Source organism: Toxorhynchites rutilus, chromosome 2, assembly GCF_029784135.1.
Source record: "Toxorhynchites rutilus septentrionalis strain SRP chromosome 2, ASM2978413v1, whole genome shotgun sequence".
Classification (NCBI taxonomy): domain Eukaryota; kingdom Metazoa; phylum Arthropoda; class Insecta; order Diptera; family Culicidae; genus Toxorhynchites; species Toxorhynchites rutilus.
The window spans coordinates 283,738,995-283,755,037 of record NC_073745.1 but is presented as its reverse complement, the minus strand read 5'-3'; positions in this window follow the sequence as shown (position 1 = coordinate 283,755,037).

The following is a 16,043-nucleotide window of genomic DNA, read 5'->3' as shown; positions in this document are numbered from 1 at the left end:
TGTTTTAACAGCAAAGCGACTTCCGCAGCTGTAGGGTGACTCGAAACGTAATAAATGGCAGGTGTGTACAGGGAACATCAGAAAATTTGCGATAAATTGCTTCTAACTGTAAAAATCAGGGGGTGTCGGTTTCACCCTGATTTCTCCTACATGTCTTTAGCGGTTGACAGAGTGTTTGTTTATCCCTTCCGAATAGTAATATTTTCCCAAATCTGAAACATAGCCATTCGTTTCTGAAATGCCCCTCTCGTTTGAATACAATTGTTTATCCTCGCCAGCTCTGGGGAAGCCAAGTCTGACAATAGAGAGTTGTGAAACGAGTTAGGCCCCTATTTCCGTTATTACATTTTGCTGTTTGGAAACCTGGATGTATAGCATTGTCCACATAGAATCCGTACGCGTTGTTATTTTGACGTATAACCCGTGTTTCAGAAAGGGTGCTAAATCAGAAAACAGGACACGTTTTTATGAAATAAAGTTAAAGTTAATAACTATTTCCGCTGTGAATGAATTCTCATGTTTTGCATACCAATCGAATCGAAAATTCTCTATGATTTGTTTGATATGCTATATATTACAATTCGCTCATCTCTAAACGGTTTATATTAATGAAACCTTTTTTTTTATTCTTTATTTGAGAGGCTTTCAGCCTCCTGGGCTGGTTCGCCTCTGATTAATGAAAACTGGAAGAACTTCCTTTTTCCCATACATTTGTTCTGCCGATTTGTGTGCTAACCCTATCCGTGTTTCGAATGCTTATAACTCGAACATTTCATAGCAGATCGAATAGATGTTTGCATCAATTGATAGGAAGAAAACAGTCGTATTCTTAGTCCTCGGAAATAGCAGAATTATCAATTAAATGTTGCTTGATTGTAAACTATTATCCTCAAATCACATACACCGGTATTGGGAGCCTTCAATATGTCACCATATGTTTCTATGAAGGTGAGAGAGTGAAAATGACACACAAAAATATCACTTTTATTCATCTTTTCCGACATCATTTCACAAATATCAACTGCACACTGTCACATTATATGCATATTCAGGTATATGGAAGGCAATTGAATGTAAACACAAATATAGACGCCACAATGTGAAAAGTAGCTATGGCAGCGCGTGCTGTCACGCACACTACGCTCGCAAATTCTGCCATCTGCTCCACCTAATAATCCTGCTCATGAGTTGAGAAGACCGTAAAACAGAGATAAGTGTGTGTATATTTAGTTGCTTCAAGCCATCGATATATGGATATTTGTGTGTGTACGTTCGTGCTTCATAACCCGTACGTAAAAATAGTGCATCTTCCCTACGCTGAAACCCCATTTGTAATGATAAATATAAACAATGAGGGGAGATAGCGGGCTAGAGTAATGAATCTCTGCTGAGGCAAATATTCAGCCTTTTTCCAAGCAGTTAACATTGTTTGTTTTCTGTCATCATAAAGGATTCGTTGGTGCCTTTGACATTGCATCAATGCATGCACCCAAATCGTATCGGGTTTCCATATTTTTGTCATTCAATACTATTTTCAGCAAACCGGAAGTCGAAACAAGAATCAATTCTATATTGTGGAATCTACGTTCATCCTTTGTTGACAAAAAAATAGAAGAAAGTCCATTTGTATGTTTTGAAACGGTTTCAGTTCCGTTTCAAACATTAATGTTCAACGGTCCGAAAAAGTAAAAAGTCAGGTGTTGTTTTCTCGCAAAAATATTTGACAGACAACAAGCCAATCTATCTATAAAATATTCTCATACTGATGACTCTTGCAGTAATTTTTCTCAATTTAACTAAAACATTGTTTAATTTTGTGTATTTCATACATAAAACGCAGAAAAAATGTTTGTATTAAGTCAAAATATTACAACGTCACGCTGGAATGGATCGTATACTTTGGGTGAAGTGACAGCGACTTCTTGAGACAGTTGATACTCCTCTATTTATGGACCGATCTTAACCAAATTTTATGGATTGTTGGCTGTCATTGTTTGCTCAGAGAAATCCAAGTATAAAATGGTTTGAATTTAGGTTCAGCTTGTTTCTCATAAATTACAAAAAGAAACCTAGATCTACCCACGGCTCTACAAACAAGTATTTAATTATCCATTCAATGGTATATAGACATTGAATTATGGTTAAACAAGTGCAGATATATCTCAAGAAACATAAAAATACTATAAATTTAAAATATTTTAAATATATTTATTTGGTTTTTAAAACTCGCCTCTCTCAAAGGTTGGCGCATAAAAATCATATTCGTTTCAGGGAATTTATGATATAACTAGTGCTTATTAATTTTTTTCCTAAAACTAAATTTGAAATTTGGTTCATTGGTGCATAACCTCATGGAATGGGTCAGATAGAGTTTATTTCACTTATTTAGTCACCAAGAAAGTAAATGTCGTTCTGGAATTTTGTATGTGATTTGGTTTCGCTTGCCAGTAGCAAAACTTTCTCCACTAAGGATGACAGCTGCACTTATCTCGAGCATGTATTGTTCTGCGAGCACACGAATGAATCATCAAACAATTATCGTCAAATTATTCTTCAATAAAAAAAACACGTCAGGGCGAAGAAACTAGTAGAATGGTTATTTCAAAATTTTCGTAGCATTATAAAATAATATCCGCAGTTATAAACAACGGACTTGAATTAAAGTACAGCGTAGTTCTACGTCAACAGTGCGGCCGTGTCTTGAACACAACCTTCTATAAATTTTTAATTGATAAAACATAGTTTTCATGCAGAAATATATTATTTTGCGTTTATTATCCGAAGTGACCCCGCCAGACTATTTCGCGGATAATCGGGGTTCTACCGTATTTCTCTCCCGCTGGTAATAGTTCCACCGCTTTTCGTGCAATGCATTGAAAGTCTTTCCGGAGGGAAGAGTAAAAGAGCAGGTTGTGATACCAAGGATGCCTGTTCATTGACGATGAAATATACGAGAATTTTGGACAGCTTCCTGGTCGAAAAATTTACCTAGCTACGGCACAAGGAGATGGTCCCGGCAGATTTAAGTTCGTATTCATGTATAAATTTGCTCAGAAGTTCATGAGTTGACAAGTAATTTGCACCTAGAAAGCGAAAACCAAGATTTTTTATCACATACAAGACGATGAACTCGAAGTTGTACGAAAATCTATGCGTCAAGAAAAAGCGTGCTGCCTTACATGAAAGTAAAGAACAAAGTTCTAGCCTGATTGGGCGAGTTACTGCTACACTGCCTATGTTTGTATAGAAGACGTAAGCGACAAAAAGAAAAAATCGACTTTTGCGCCGTTTTGCATTCTACGCTTGCTCAACTTGCAAACAAACATTTTTTGTTCGGAAAAATTTAGCAAATTTTGAAAAAAAAAAACGGTTACGAAAAATCACTGTTTGTCCACATAACAGACGTAGTTCCATACAGCTTTCATGAATCGTTCGAAAATCAACAATTCTCAGTATTATGTGCTATAAGCTAAATCTACATTTGAACCACATTCTTTGTAGAGTCCAAACATGCCTGTCACGATAGTGTCTTATTACTTAGTGTTTCTCAATAGATGAATATAAGAAACCATTGAAACACTGCTCATTTAATTACTATTTTTTATACACGATGAACAAAGAGAAGCAATTGTGTTTTGACGTTGGATTACGTCTTTCGGGAACATATTGGGGTACAAATTGAAAAACGAATATCGATCGCATCGTGAAAAATGTCCAATTTCAAACGCTTATTGCTCAGTCATTTCATGACGGATTGATGAGATTTTTACATCAAAACATTGCGGCACTCTATAACAATGTTTCACCTTGAATAAAATAATATATATCATGTAATTAACTATCGAACAATTAAAAAATCTCAACCCCTATCCAAACGGTATTGATTGGTCGAAATTGACGTCATTTCTTTTTCGCCTGCTTCGCTTCTTTCGTTCCCCGATAAGTCAAATATTTGCATGGCGAGCGAGTGGGGGGCGCCTATTTCTCACATACCAACTGATATAAAAGGACGGTAGCATTTTTGGATTTCTCTCAAGAGACGAATGAACTCTCAGAGTTTAAAGTCTCTTTAATTCAATACCGTTACCGTGGATTTCTCATTCTCGTTCAACGCTCAGATCGGCAAACATCTGGGCTTCTAGTGTGCAGTGCTCTACAAATCAACCAACACCATACGGTGCGGCAAAGGAGAGGAAGCCATCGGCAACCAACGATGGATGCGGTCTGGCAAAGGGAGCAAAGAAGAGGAAGCTGCGGAGAGCATCGAATTAAATCTAGTGTACATTGCTGGTGCGCTCCTCTTCACATCAACAATTGGATGCGGCAAAGGAGGCAGAGGAGCGAAGTACATTGCATCGCATCGTATAACACCCGCTATCCGTCGTTTAGCTCGTCGTGGTGGTGCCAATCAAACCCTCGCAAATCGACGCACAGAAGCCGATGGCGCCAAAGTCAAAGAAAGCATCAGCGAATCCGTAAAAGCTACCGCTCCCAAAACTAAACTGCTACATCCGACTGAAACGCAGCAGATTCCGTACAACCCATTAAACCATTCCAGACCTTCTCAGGACTATCAATTTGTTTTGAAACAAAAGAGTTTATTTTACTGTTTTCCACTTACCACAAAAACTATATAAAACTATGATCAAAAATACTGATTATTTTTACATTTTCTACTAACAACTAACAGGGAACCATCATATCACGTCTAGAAATGTCTAAAATTTTCGTAGGGGCATATTGCAATAACCGATTCATTCGAGGAAATGTCTATAAGTATTCGATTAATCGAGCGAATATTCGTTGACCAGACATCGATAAAAGTTACGTCAGTTATAATTTTAAATAAACATCGAAGTGCTAAATAATATATGTTGACGTAGGATTACGTCTTTCGGGAACATATTGGGGTACAAATTGAAAATCGAGAATCGAGCACATCGTTAAAATTGTCCAATTTCAAACGCTTATTGCTCAGTCATTCCATGAAGGATTGATGAAATTTTTGCGTCAATCGATTTCGGCATTCCGTAACAATTTTTTTATATTGAAGAAAATAATATATGTCATGGAACTAACTATCGACCAATTGAAAAATCTTAACCCCTATCCTAACGGAAATACCCACTTCTAATTAGTCGAAATTGACGACACATGCGGCGAGTCCCTAACAGAGACATCCAAACCATGCTGCCTGAGGGAAATCGGCATAGCAAATGCATTAAAGTAGGGGGAGCTTTTGTTCCTACCGAAATGTGTTCACTAACAGAGAAATCAAAACCAAGCTGCCGGCGACATTTTTATATTGCAAGTAAAGTGAGTTATATGATTAATTCTAGGAAATACAATTTAAATTTGAAACTTTAGTGTTGGTTGCTTCGTGAAATGTCATATCAATGACTGATCGTGTATTGTGAAAAATTTAGCACAAGAAAGTGTAAAATCGGGTGCACCCGTGGCCGAGTGGTTAGCGTCTCACATTATCATGCCGGGTGTTCGGGTTCGATTCCCGTTCTGGCCGGGGGAATTTTTCGTCAAAGAAATTTCCTCCGACTTGCACTGTGGTCATGCGTATTGTAGAGTTTGCCCCTCAGAATACATTTAAGGCGTGTTATTCGGCTTAAGAAATCTCAACTAAGTGTTAATAAATGACGCTAATTAATGCATACGTTGAGATGGCAAAAGTTTCACAGGGAACGTTAACGCCATTCAAGAAGTGTAAAATTGTGTATAGTAGCAGTTCTGTTAAAAATGACTTAATATAAGTCATAAGTCAAACCAACGTGTGTTCCCGCTCAAGAACGAGTCGTTTGGTTTAAACTGTCTGTTTTTGTGTGTTCATTTTCTCCCAAGGAAAGTTTATACATCGAGAAAATTTGGAAAAGTGAAGAAATATTACAAAAAGGGACTTTCCATATGCTCTACATATATTATTAGGTGTTGTTAGTCCAATTAAAATTCGCATTGGGTTGAATAAACATCCAAAAAGTAAAAATTATACAAGAAAATTATCTATCATTTAAAGTATGTTTTCTCTATGTTATTCTCTATTCTCTAAAGTAACATGTTTTCACTGACGAGAAAAACTTATAATTGTGTTCGGTATTGATAATTATATTATATTACATTGGTAAGTTTTTTTTTATTTCATCGATACATAACACAAGAGGCATCTCGTCTAGGATAACAGAGGGCGGTTTTCATCATATCTCGTTCCACTTCGGTATCTTTTATCTAATACGCACCATCCAACGACTGTTTACTATCCTTCTTACATCATCACTTGGTAAACACTGGTGGAGTGAACAAACAATATCCAACAACCAAACAAAACGGCCCTTTTCAGGGCCACAGAATCATTATCAAAGAGTTTAACGATTTTTTTCAAAAATATCCAAAATGAGCTTATAACAGATTGCCTAACGGAATCCTACGTCAACTATGCGGTCGTGTCTCGGACAACCCTCCTGTGACTTTTTACATCAGATTGCCATTGTGGATGAGAAGTGGATCCATTACGACAATCCAAAGTGAAACAAATCGTGCGATAACCAACGACCGAAGGTCAAACAGTTCACGGTAGCTCTATCGAACACAAGTCATTTGTTTGAGTTAAACATTTAACGAAAAAACAAGCACAATAGAAGCGAAGACACAATAAGATCATTTTCTGCATGACAACGCTCGAGCACATGTTGCGCAATTCATTTTCATTTACCAGGAAACACTTGAATGTCCTACCCCAAACGGTGGATTTCAATTAGCGCATTCAGCTTTAATTTTTATGAATAAAGCAGCACAGAGCTGAAAATAGATATGTTCGACACAAAAAGTTTTTTACAATTATTTGAAATGATACAGCTGAATTACTGTTACTAGCTTGAAACTCAGCATATAAGTATAAATCCACTAGAATCATAAACTACAGGTTCGCCTTCTTCAAACCACCTAAATCAAACTATGTTGAAAGGCGTCTTTAAGATTGCTCAATTAAAACCTTGTTAAATAACCGCAAAAACTAGAACGTGAAAAATAAAAATCAATTTTCCTGTCAGGATCTGTGTTCACAGAACGATGCCCTTTATTTCTTCTTGTGTGTCTGATTGTTACGAAAACGATTCCACGCTTTCCCGGAAAACAGTTCAAATTTAGGCGAAATGGAATAGTCATCACTCGACAACATGTCACCGACTCCGCGAAAAAAGCACCGCAGTTTTTCGTTCCATCAGAGCACGAACCTCATCGCTGCAAAAATCAGTCCCCAAAACAAACGGCACAATTCCCATTATTTATATCCATTTCATTTTTTTTTGTTATGTCGTTTCAGTACCTGCTTAATCTACCACTTTTGGGAGGGGTACGGGGATTTGGATTCGTTTATGTGCTGACTTGCTGGCTTGCCTGTTCAAGGGATGTGCACGCGTCTGAGAAAAGTTTCTTTATCCTAAATCTTAGTAATTTACTGCACTGCTCGTAACTCACGGACTCCACTAATTGGCTTTCCATATACACCATTTTCGGGATTTTGCGCTCCTATTCCAGCACATTTGGGTATATTTTTCCTGCTTTCCTCGAGTCGTCGATTCGTTCGTCTTGTTATTTTTGTATCAATGTATTATCACACTTTTTGATTTGTTGGTTTGATTCCGGACTGTATCAATCCGATCTTTGATCGATAGATGCTTTATTGATTCTATTTACCTAACGCCTCTCGTCTTGTCTCGTCTCATTATATCTACATCATGTTTCTATCGTATTGTTTCATCCTTCACCCGGTAGCTTCACCAGGATGCTCGCTCGTGTTCGCAGGTACGTGAAATAAATCAATTTGCCACGAGAATGGGGTCATTTGTTCAACCCCTCCCCACAATGTGTCCCACACTCGCCCCCTAGACACATCGATAGCAAATTATCGAAACGGCAACTCGTCTCGGCCTGCGGTCTACGGTCTATCGTCGATGAAAAGTTTGAGATGTACCGGATACGCATAAGTAATTACGGCGAACGGTGAAGTGAAAGCTCTGGTTGCGATGTGGCTTCACGGCAATGGGTGAAAGTGGGAGGAGACGGAAGTGGGCGTTGAAGACGATACGGGACCCGTGCTGCGATGTGAACCCGGTGCCTGCTGTGGATAAATTCATTACGGCCACGGGTAAGGCAATTAGCCGTCCTACTGGTCCGTGAAGGGATATTGTTAAATAAACCCGTTGTGATGTGTAAAAGTTTGTGAAATTTCCAAAAAGTTAGAACCAACATTAGCAGCCAACAACATCTGCCAAAACCCTCTCCGCAAGCTCGGCAGTTCATGCCCACAGTGTAAAGGAACATCTGTTATTTGTAAGGAAAATCATTTGCCCACCATTAGCCTTGACTGATTCGTTAACCTCGGTTTTATGGTAAACCGTTAAAGAGCCATCGAATAATTCGCGTGGTTTCCTGCTACCCTCTTCGGCGGTTTTATTCGCCGACATAAAATCGTACGTCAGCCGCGTACCAAATCATAGTTAACACATCTTGTTGCACTTTGATTGATTGCAGATTTAAAATCAAGCATCGGAAGAAACGAAAATCCTGTATTTCGGCTACAAAACAATGGTCGATATCATGATAAAAACTCACCTGGCATCCATTTTCATCGAGGTCAACCTTTTTTTTGTGGCCAACCGAAAGCTAATTAAACTTTCCATGCCTGGGATCCGGAGATTCATTCTGTCGAATCGGTAAACCATCTAAAATTATTTTCCCTACGAACTTTTAGCTTGAATATAGGCTTTTCAGAGCTCAGAGGATATTACCAGATATTGAGACAGGAAGTACAATTTTTGTTCTAATTTTTCTCACACTGAAATAATTTTCGTTTATCGAGGCATTCCTTCATGATGATGATGGTCCAGCCTCCTTCCCCTACAGAGGTTTGAGCAAGACGAGTTATCTAAAAGATACTTTTTTTTTCAACATTGAAATCAGTTTAGCAAACATGAAAAACGAACTGATTTTATTTACAGATATAAGTTCAAAAAATTGCAATGTCCAAAAAAGCCAATACTCAGTCATGTCCGCCACAGAGCCGATACGGTCCCGACGAGGCCCTTGCAGCCAAGTGGTCCACCAGAGAACAAGTCCAACCGCCAGCCTTGTTTTAGATTGACTTTGAATACCCTCATTCAGAGAAATCGAGAAAATTTCCTTTACGAAAAATTCCTAGACCGGCACTTAAAAAAAACTTTCAATTTAATATCCTTTATATCTGTGTCTCGCGCGCGACGCTCAAACATTTGTAGACTACTTTTATTTTTTTTAAACTAATACAACTATAAGAACGACAAAATAAAAATAAAAATAGTCCATCATCACCAAGATCATGTCAGACATAATAGAGATCAATACAAATTTAAAAAAAGATGATTTAAAAAAAAATTAAATAATCTACATAATATAATCCGTTCAAAAAAAAACTTCGTCAGATTCATTGAAAATATTGAAAACAAACTGCAAAAAATTGTCCACATTAAATTATCCGTTCGTATAAAACTTCGTCAGTAAAGATCTTCGTCATAAAAATAAACAAAAACTCGTTCAGCTGTTAAGAGAACACAGCTTTTACATGTGAAATACAGTGACTCTTAAATTCTGTAAGTGTTGTTGCGCATTTAATATGTCTTGGCATCGAGTTGAACACATTTATTCCTTTGAAGTACAACGAATTTTGTGAAGCACATGACAAGAAATTAGGTGTTCTTATTTCATTCGCGTTTCTAGTGTTATAACTATGAAAGTCACTTCCTCTTTCAACTCGATCACACAAATATCGAGGCAGCAAACCGTTAATTACTTTAAAAATGAACACCATGGTTAAATAACCAATTCTTTGCTTACGATAACGGATTACCATTGCAAAGCGTCCAACATTAAAGATGAGGAAGTGAATCTGTTACATTTTAGTATCAACCGCATTATTTTGTTTTGCAAGCGCTGTAATCTCGATATTTGTGTGTCATTGGCTAAAAATAAAATGGAAGAGCAAAAGTCTAAATGAGGAGAGATGATTGATTTGTATAGCTGTATTTTGCTGCAAATAGTTAAATCGTTTTTCAATCGACATAAGATTCCATACTTCTTGGCAATTTTCTTGATGACATTGTCAATGTGAGTGTTGAACTTGAGTTTGTCATCAATAATCACGCCAAGATATTTAATGTCCCGAACTCGATCAATAGTCTCATTATCAATAACGATTAAACGATTTCGCGAGATTACCATATATTTAGTTTTACTTATGTTCAATTTCAATTGCTTATACTTCAACCATCTACTTAAAGAATGTAAATCTCCATTCAAATGTAAAACGACCTGATCTAAATCATTAGTTGCAATGCATAACACAGTATCATCTGCAAAAAGATTGATATCACAAAATCGTAAAACTCTTCGCATGTCATTGATATACATAATAAATAGAAGGGGCTAACTCAATCAACACGAAACTGTTTTAATTTTATATTTTTGATTTAACTGAAGCTTTGCCAACTTGTTCGGCACTAGATACGATGTCATTTTCCGGTATTAGTTGTTTACTGAGAGAGGAGCCAGCTCGCGTTTGATGTGATCTCCCTTCTTCTTCTTCTTCTTCTTGTTTCTCTTCTTTTTCTTCTCTTTCATCTTCATCTTCTTATTCTTCTTCTGGAGGAGCATTGAACCACTGCGACCATTAGTTTGATATATTGTGGTGTACTCCAGTTTACCATATATGCGCTGTCAGTTCGTTCCATCACTCCCCCAAGAGACGAATGAACTCTCAGAGTTTAAAGTCTCTCTAATTCAATACCTTCCTTCCTTCCATCACTCCATTCTTTGTGTGGACACCGACTGGACAACATCGTTGCTGGACGAGCTGGACGGCGAGGGATCGAGTGCCTTTCTCAAGGCAAGAGGGCGGAGGTGGTAGCGCTGAAGTAGAGTAGAGTAGAGTTTTCAAAGGGCCTTTCTCAAGGCTAGAGACGAATGAACTGCAAAAGTTTAAAGTCTCTATAATACAATACCTTCCTTCCTTCCATCTCTCAGGGAATAAGTGATAGTCGCACTAGGACTTTGCATCTCCCCTCAAGAAGGTAGGGGAACTTAGGGTAAGACGCACCACCATGAAAAATCATGGAAAATGCAGTAATGGGCAGGATTTTTCTGTGCTTATAACTTCCTTTTTTCATTATAAACACAATGAAATGTACTGTAGCACCAAAAACCACGCCTATCTTCATAAAATAATAATATATTAAAAACTGCATGATTTCATGCAACTTTGACCGCTTCTGTCATAAGACTTTTGAAGCATTAAAAAACTTATTTCAATTTTGCAAACTCCAATACATTCTCAAATGTTACCAGAGCTATCAATTGAGTTCAAATGAAAAATTTATAATCCATCTCATAATGGAGCACATCGCTCCAGTGTGGAAACTAATAAAGAGAGTTAGTCAGTTCCAGTGTTACCAATTCACTCGGATGTTTTCTGCAATTGTTTTATATCCAAATGGTTTCTGAAAAGCATAAAATCATTTTTAAATATCTTTTCTTGTATTATGTGATAAGAACCAGAACGAACAAAATCATTTCAATGTTACTGACTACTAAAATCCATCCATGATTAAGATTAATGCAAACCTTAGAAACAAAATAAAAACTCATAAATACAAAGGCCAAAGTCTGGCAGCACATTTGTGAACAGCGGCACGTAGCAATATATTTATGAACAGCGGTACATGTTGATAAGCTTGTAAAAAAAATATTGGAATCAAATTTCTTTAGCGTTTTCGACGTTTCATAACAAAAATGCCTCAAAAATTCGAGATCATATGTTGACTCTAACTGGTAGAAACGTAACGGATGCGGAGGGTATAAGCAGCGAATCAAGAGTTATCCAAAATAAAAGCTACGATATCGTTTGACAGTTTGGCTCTTTGTTGTGGTGCGTTTTGGACACGCATATGGGCATCTTACCTCGCTCTTTTAACACTCCTATACTCGCGCATTGATCTGTCAGACCGAGAAATCAATAATTCATTCATTTCTCAGAAAATATCAACACTACGACTTTGCGATTCTCTCTAGCTTCGTAATTCGTCGTTCGTCATCGTTTAGCGTATCGCATGTGTTTGTACAAAGGGGACGTGTGCCACTTATTTATCACTTTCGGTCTGACACACCGACGCGAGTATAGGAGTAACTTTTTTGGACAAGTGCCTTTTTTCATATTCTAGAATATTATTAAATGAAATATATAAATCAATGTTAGTGGCGTGGAATATTTATAGAATATAATGCATGAGGCCATTACCGGACTATTCTTATTTGATTTCAGTCCCTTTTGTAACTGGATTGAATGGATCCATATATTAACTATTCGTCGTTAGATTCATACGTTCAAAAGCAAAATATAGATGTTTGACTTTCGTATAGTTATTCGCTAAATATAATGGTCATACATATACACACTTGTGAAAGAATTTCAGTCGTGGAAGAATTGTAAAAAGTAAACTATAAACTAATCGGTGGCTTCTGGTAATTTTTAACAATTACAGTTTCGGGGATATTTTTTTATAACGAACAATATAGACAAGAAAACAAGGAAAAGAAAAGGGAGCTACTAGAAATCCTTTTATATCATCTTTTTATACCCCATCTAAAAAAAGGTATTAATTCTTAGTTTACCAAGAATACAGAGACAAAGAATATTTGAAATATGTAAACTTATCATCTGGTTTTTATCTAGAAGGTCGTTATACATTCTTCTCTTCGATAAAAGGCCCGAAAAATACGCAACAACTTCATGAAATGTAAAAAATATGTTGGTTTCGAGCATGCAGTTATGCTATGTTCTGATTCTTACTCCAATGAAACCACAATCGATTAATACGTTTTTATGTTATTTTATAGCTCTTTATACTTTCATGAATTATATTCAGTTGCTTACTTTTAATTAATAACAATGAAAAATTCGAGTTTCAATATTTGTGTTGAAGTATCAAAAGTTACTCTGTTTTGAGAAGGCTGAATTAGATGACTAATAAAACATCATAAAGAGGACGAAAACATATTTTTTGGAGTTTTTTTCATTCAATCATACCCTTCTTCAAATAAATGCCAATAAAGCCTGAAAAATACAAAATGGCAACTTTACAGAGAAGTTCAATTTTCGGTCTGTGACACCGTGCGCGAGTATACGTGTTATGATTTTGCACGCGAGTACAGGAGGGTTAAGAATGGTGTAATATGAATGCGTTTATAATTCTCGTTATTTCTGTTGGTTTGCCTATTCGTGATCGTTATTGCTCATTTCATTACAAAGAAAACAAAAGTGGCTTCGCTGTGGATGTGAAGAAACGTTGAAATATGTAGTAAAAATACATGTTTCATCCTGTTTCGCTTAACAGGAGCGTCTTGCCCGGACTTCCCCTATGACCATATCTCGTTAGGCATAAGAATGTCCTTTAAAAGAAGCCGAGTTCTTCCTCGTTTCTCTGTAGGTAGTGACAAAACTCCAGTTGTGATCGAAAAGCGCTGTTCCCGAAGTTCTCCCTAAAGTTATTTGGCGAAATTTTATATTGACGCCGGTTACAAATTTGGTTTTATTTGCTAAATGAGTATGAATTGTGTAGAAAATGCTAACGCCAACGGTGAAAATTTTTTCCGCTTTGTTTGCCCAGCGTCAATGTGTTAGTTTTCATTTTGATTCCTGATTCCTGCAGTGATTTTTTTTTCTGTATTATAGTGACTTTCAACTCATTTGGCTGGTTCGTCACTTTAACTTCCATTTTTGGAAGAATGTCGGGAGTGAGAATTGAACTCGTGACCTTTAGCGTGAGAGGCATGGATGTTACCAGTACGCCAGATCGGCTCCATTCCTGCAGTGATATTATCACCGTGATTGGATTCAGCTATGCTATGCAGAACGCCCAATTTTCCAAAGCTAAGTTTGATATTCTTTATCGTTTATCGTTTATCTCTGCCGTTCTACGCATAATTGTCCCATGTTCCAAAATCAGCAACTGAGAAAAACGCAATCAAAGTTTTCTCGCATACGTGTCTACCAAAAGCTTTAAGCATTTCAATTTAGCAATACACCAGGTTTTTTATAAGCACTATACTATTGTTTAATGAAATGTGATGAGATCCCCTCACTGAATCAATCAAGCTTGATTATGGGTTTAAAAATTCATGGTGCGACTGTTATGCCTAGAATATCAACATAGTACAATTGAACTTGATGTTGTTTTTTGATATAATGGGAACAAACAATTTTTTTTTGTGTTTTTCCGAAAGATTATGCATAGAAACATCGTTTTATGAAGAAATGAGTGATCTGCAACACCTTTGCAGAATATAAATCTCATTGTCATTAGGCATTCGCTAACAAGGTATAAAGGTGTTCAGTTGAACTTTTTCTGATTTGTTTGAGAATTAGTTCGTTCTTTCAAACCAGAAAAGAGTGCATTAGGCCTGTTGAAAGTGTGACGTGAAATTCTTGTACTTGAACCGACTTATTCGATATGGATCTACAAAAAATACATGGTGGGACAGTTATGAATAGAATATCAACATGGAAGAATTGAGCTCGATGTTGTTTTTTATAAGTTGGGAATAAACTATATGTTTTTTTTTTGGTGTTTTTCCGTAAGATTATGCATAAAAACAACGTTTTATGAAGAAAAGTGAAAAACGTCAAAAAGTAACCTGGGACAACTATGCGTAGAATGGCAGATCTGGTATTCTAATCATTTATCATAAAATAGCATATCAGTAAGAATTTGAATAAAAAGTGTGTGGATGGAAGCTTTCTTTTGTTTAACGATTTTAATTGCCTTCGAATTGTTTGTCCAATGTTATTTTGATAACTATAATCTGGAGTGGATGAAACGTGTAATGTGTTTATTGAGATTTGCGTTTGCGTAAATGATTAAAATAATTTTAATATGTAATGGTATAATCGTTAAGTTGTTCAGTTGTATAATTCTTAAATTTTAAGAATATGTACGGTTTGTTTTCGGATGTTTTACAAATCGTGAATACTTTCTGATCGAATTTTTGACTATTTTGTATTCATACAATAAGTATCTTTGGGACCAGGGACCGACCATGATATTGTGCTAACGCTCTTAATGCGGGATGAATGGAAAGAGCAGTCAGAAAAAATCGGAGCTCAACGTGTTAACCGGAGAGAATTCAGAGCGTGAAGAATTACGCACATAATCATATATGAGACCGTTTTATTTTGGAGGTATTTCTCGGTGATCTTCTCGGGTTTCTCATGGATCGGCTATGAAAAAAAAACCAATAATTCAGAAAGCAAGCGATTTTCGTTTTTGTTGTTGAGGTGTTTCTCGGAGACCTAAGATTTCTCATGGATCCTTCGTCGTTGTGTATAAAAATATTACGAAAAATAGAAGGTAGCGACGTGAGTGTTCACGGAATATAATGTAAGTTTGCATTATAGGTAGAGGTTTTTCATGGCGATCTTCTCAGGTTTCTTATAAAAATATTTCAAAACTTAGAAAGCATATACATGTTTGAAGTTTAATTAATGGTAGAGGTGTTCCCCGGTAACATTTTTAGATTTCTCAAGGATAACTTTCGTCGTCGGGAAGAATTGGAAATTTCGACAAACAATGAATTCAAAAATATCGTCAGTCCGATCGTTTCATCGAGAGGTTGAAAGTCCGCGTTTACAGAATCTCATCACTTACCGCAGTGAATCCTTATTCTTAACCGTACCCACTAACAAATATCCCTTCCATGATAAACGCTAGGGAACCACGCTATAGAGGGGACCCTTCTGGTCTTCGGACGGTGATTATCATACTAACATTCCTTCCCTTCCCCTAGTGACTGTAAGGACGTGGCCGGCGTCGTTATTGACCATTTAAAGCTCGAATCACCGAAAATAGCACAACGAGAATGATTTGCTAGTCACAAGTGTCATTCTGTGTGTTCTTTGTGCAATTTGGTTAGTTCAGGTCAATCACGGAGAGCAACTACGAATTGTACAGTCT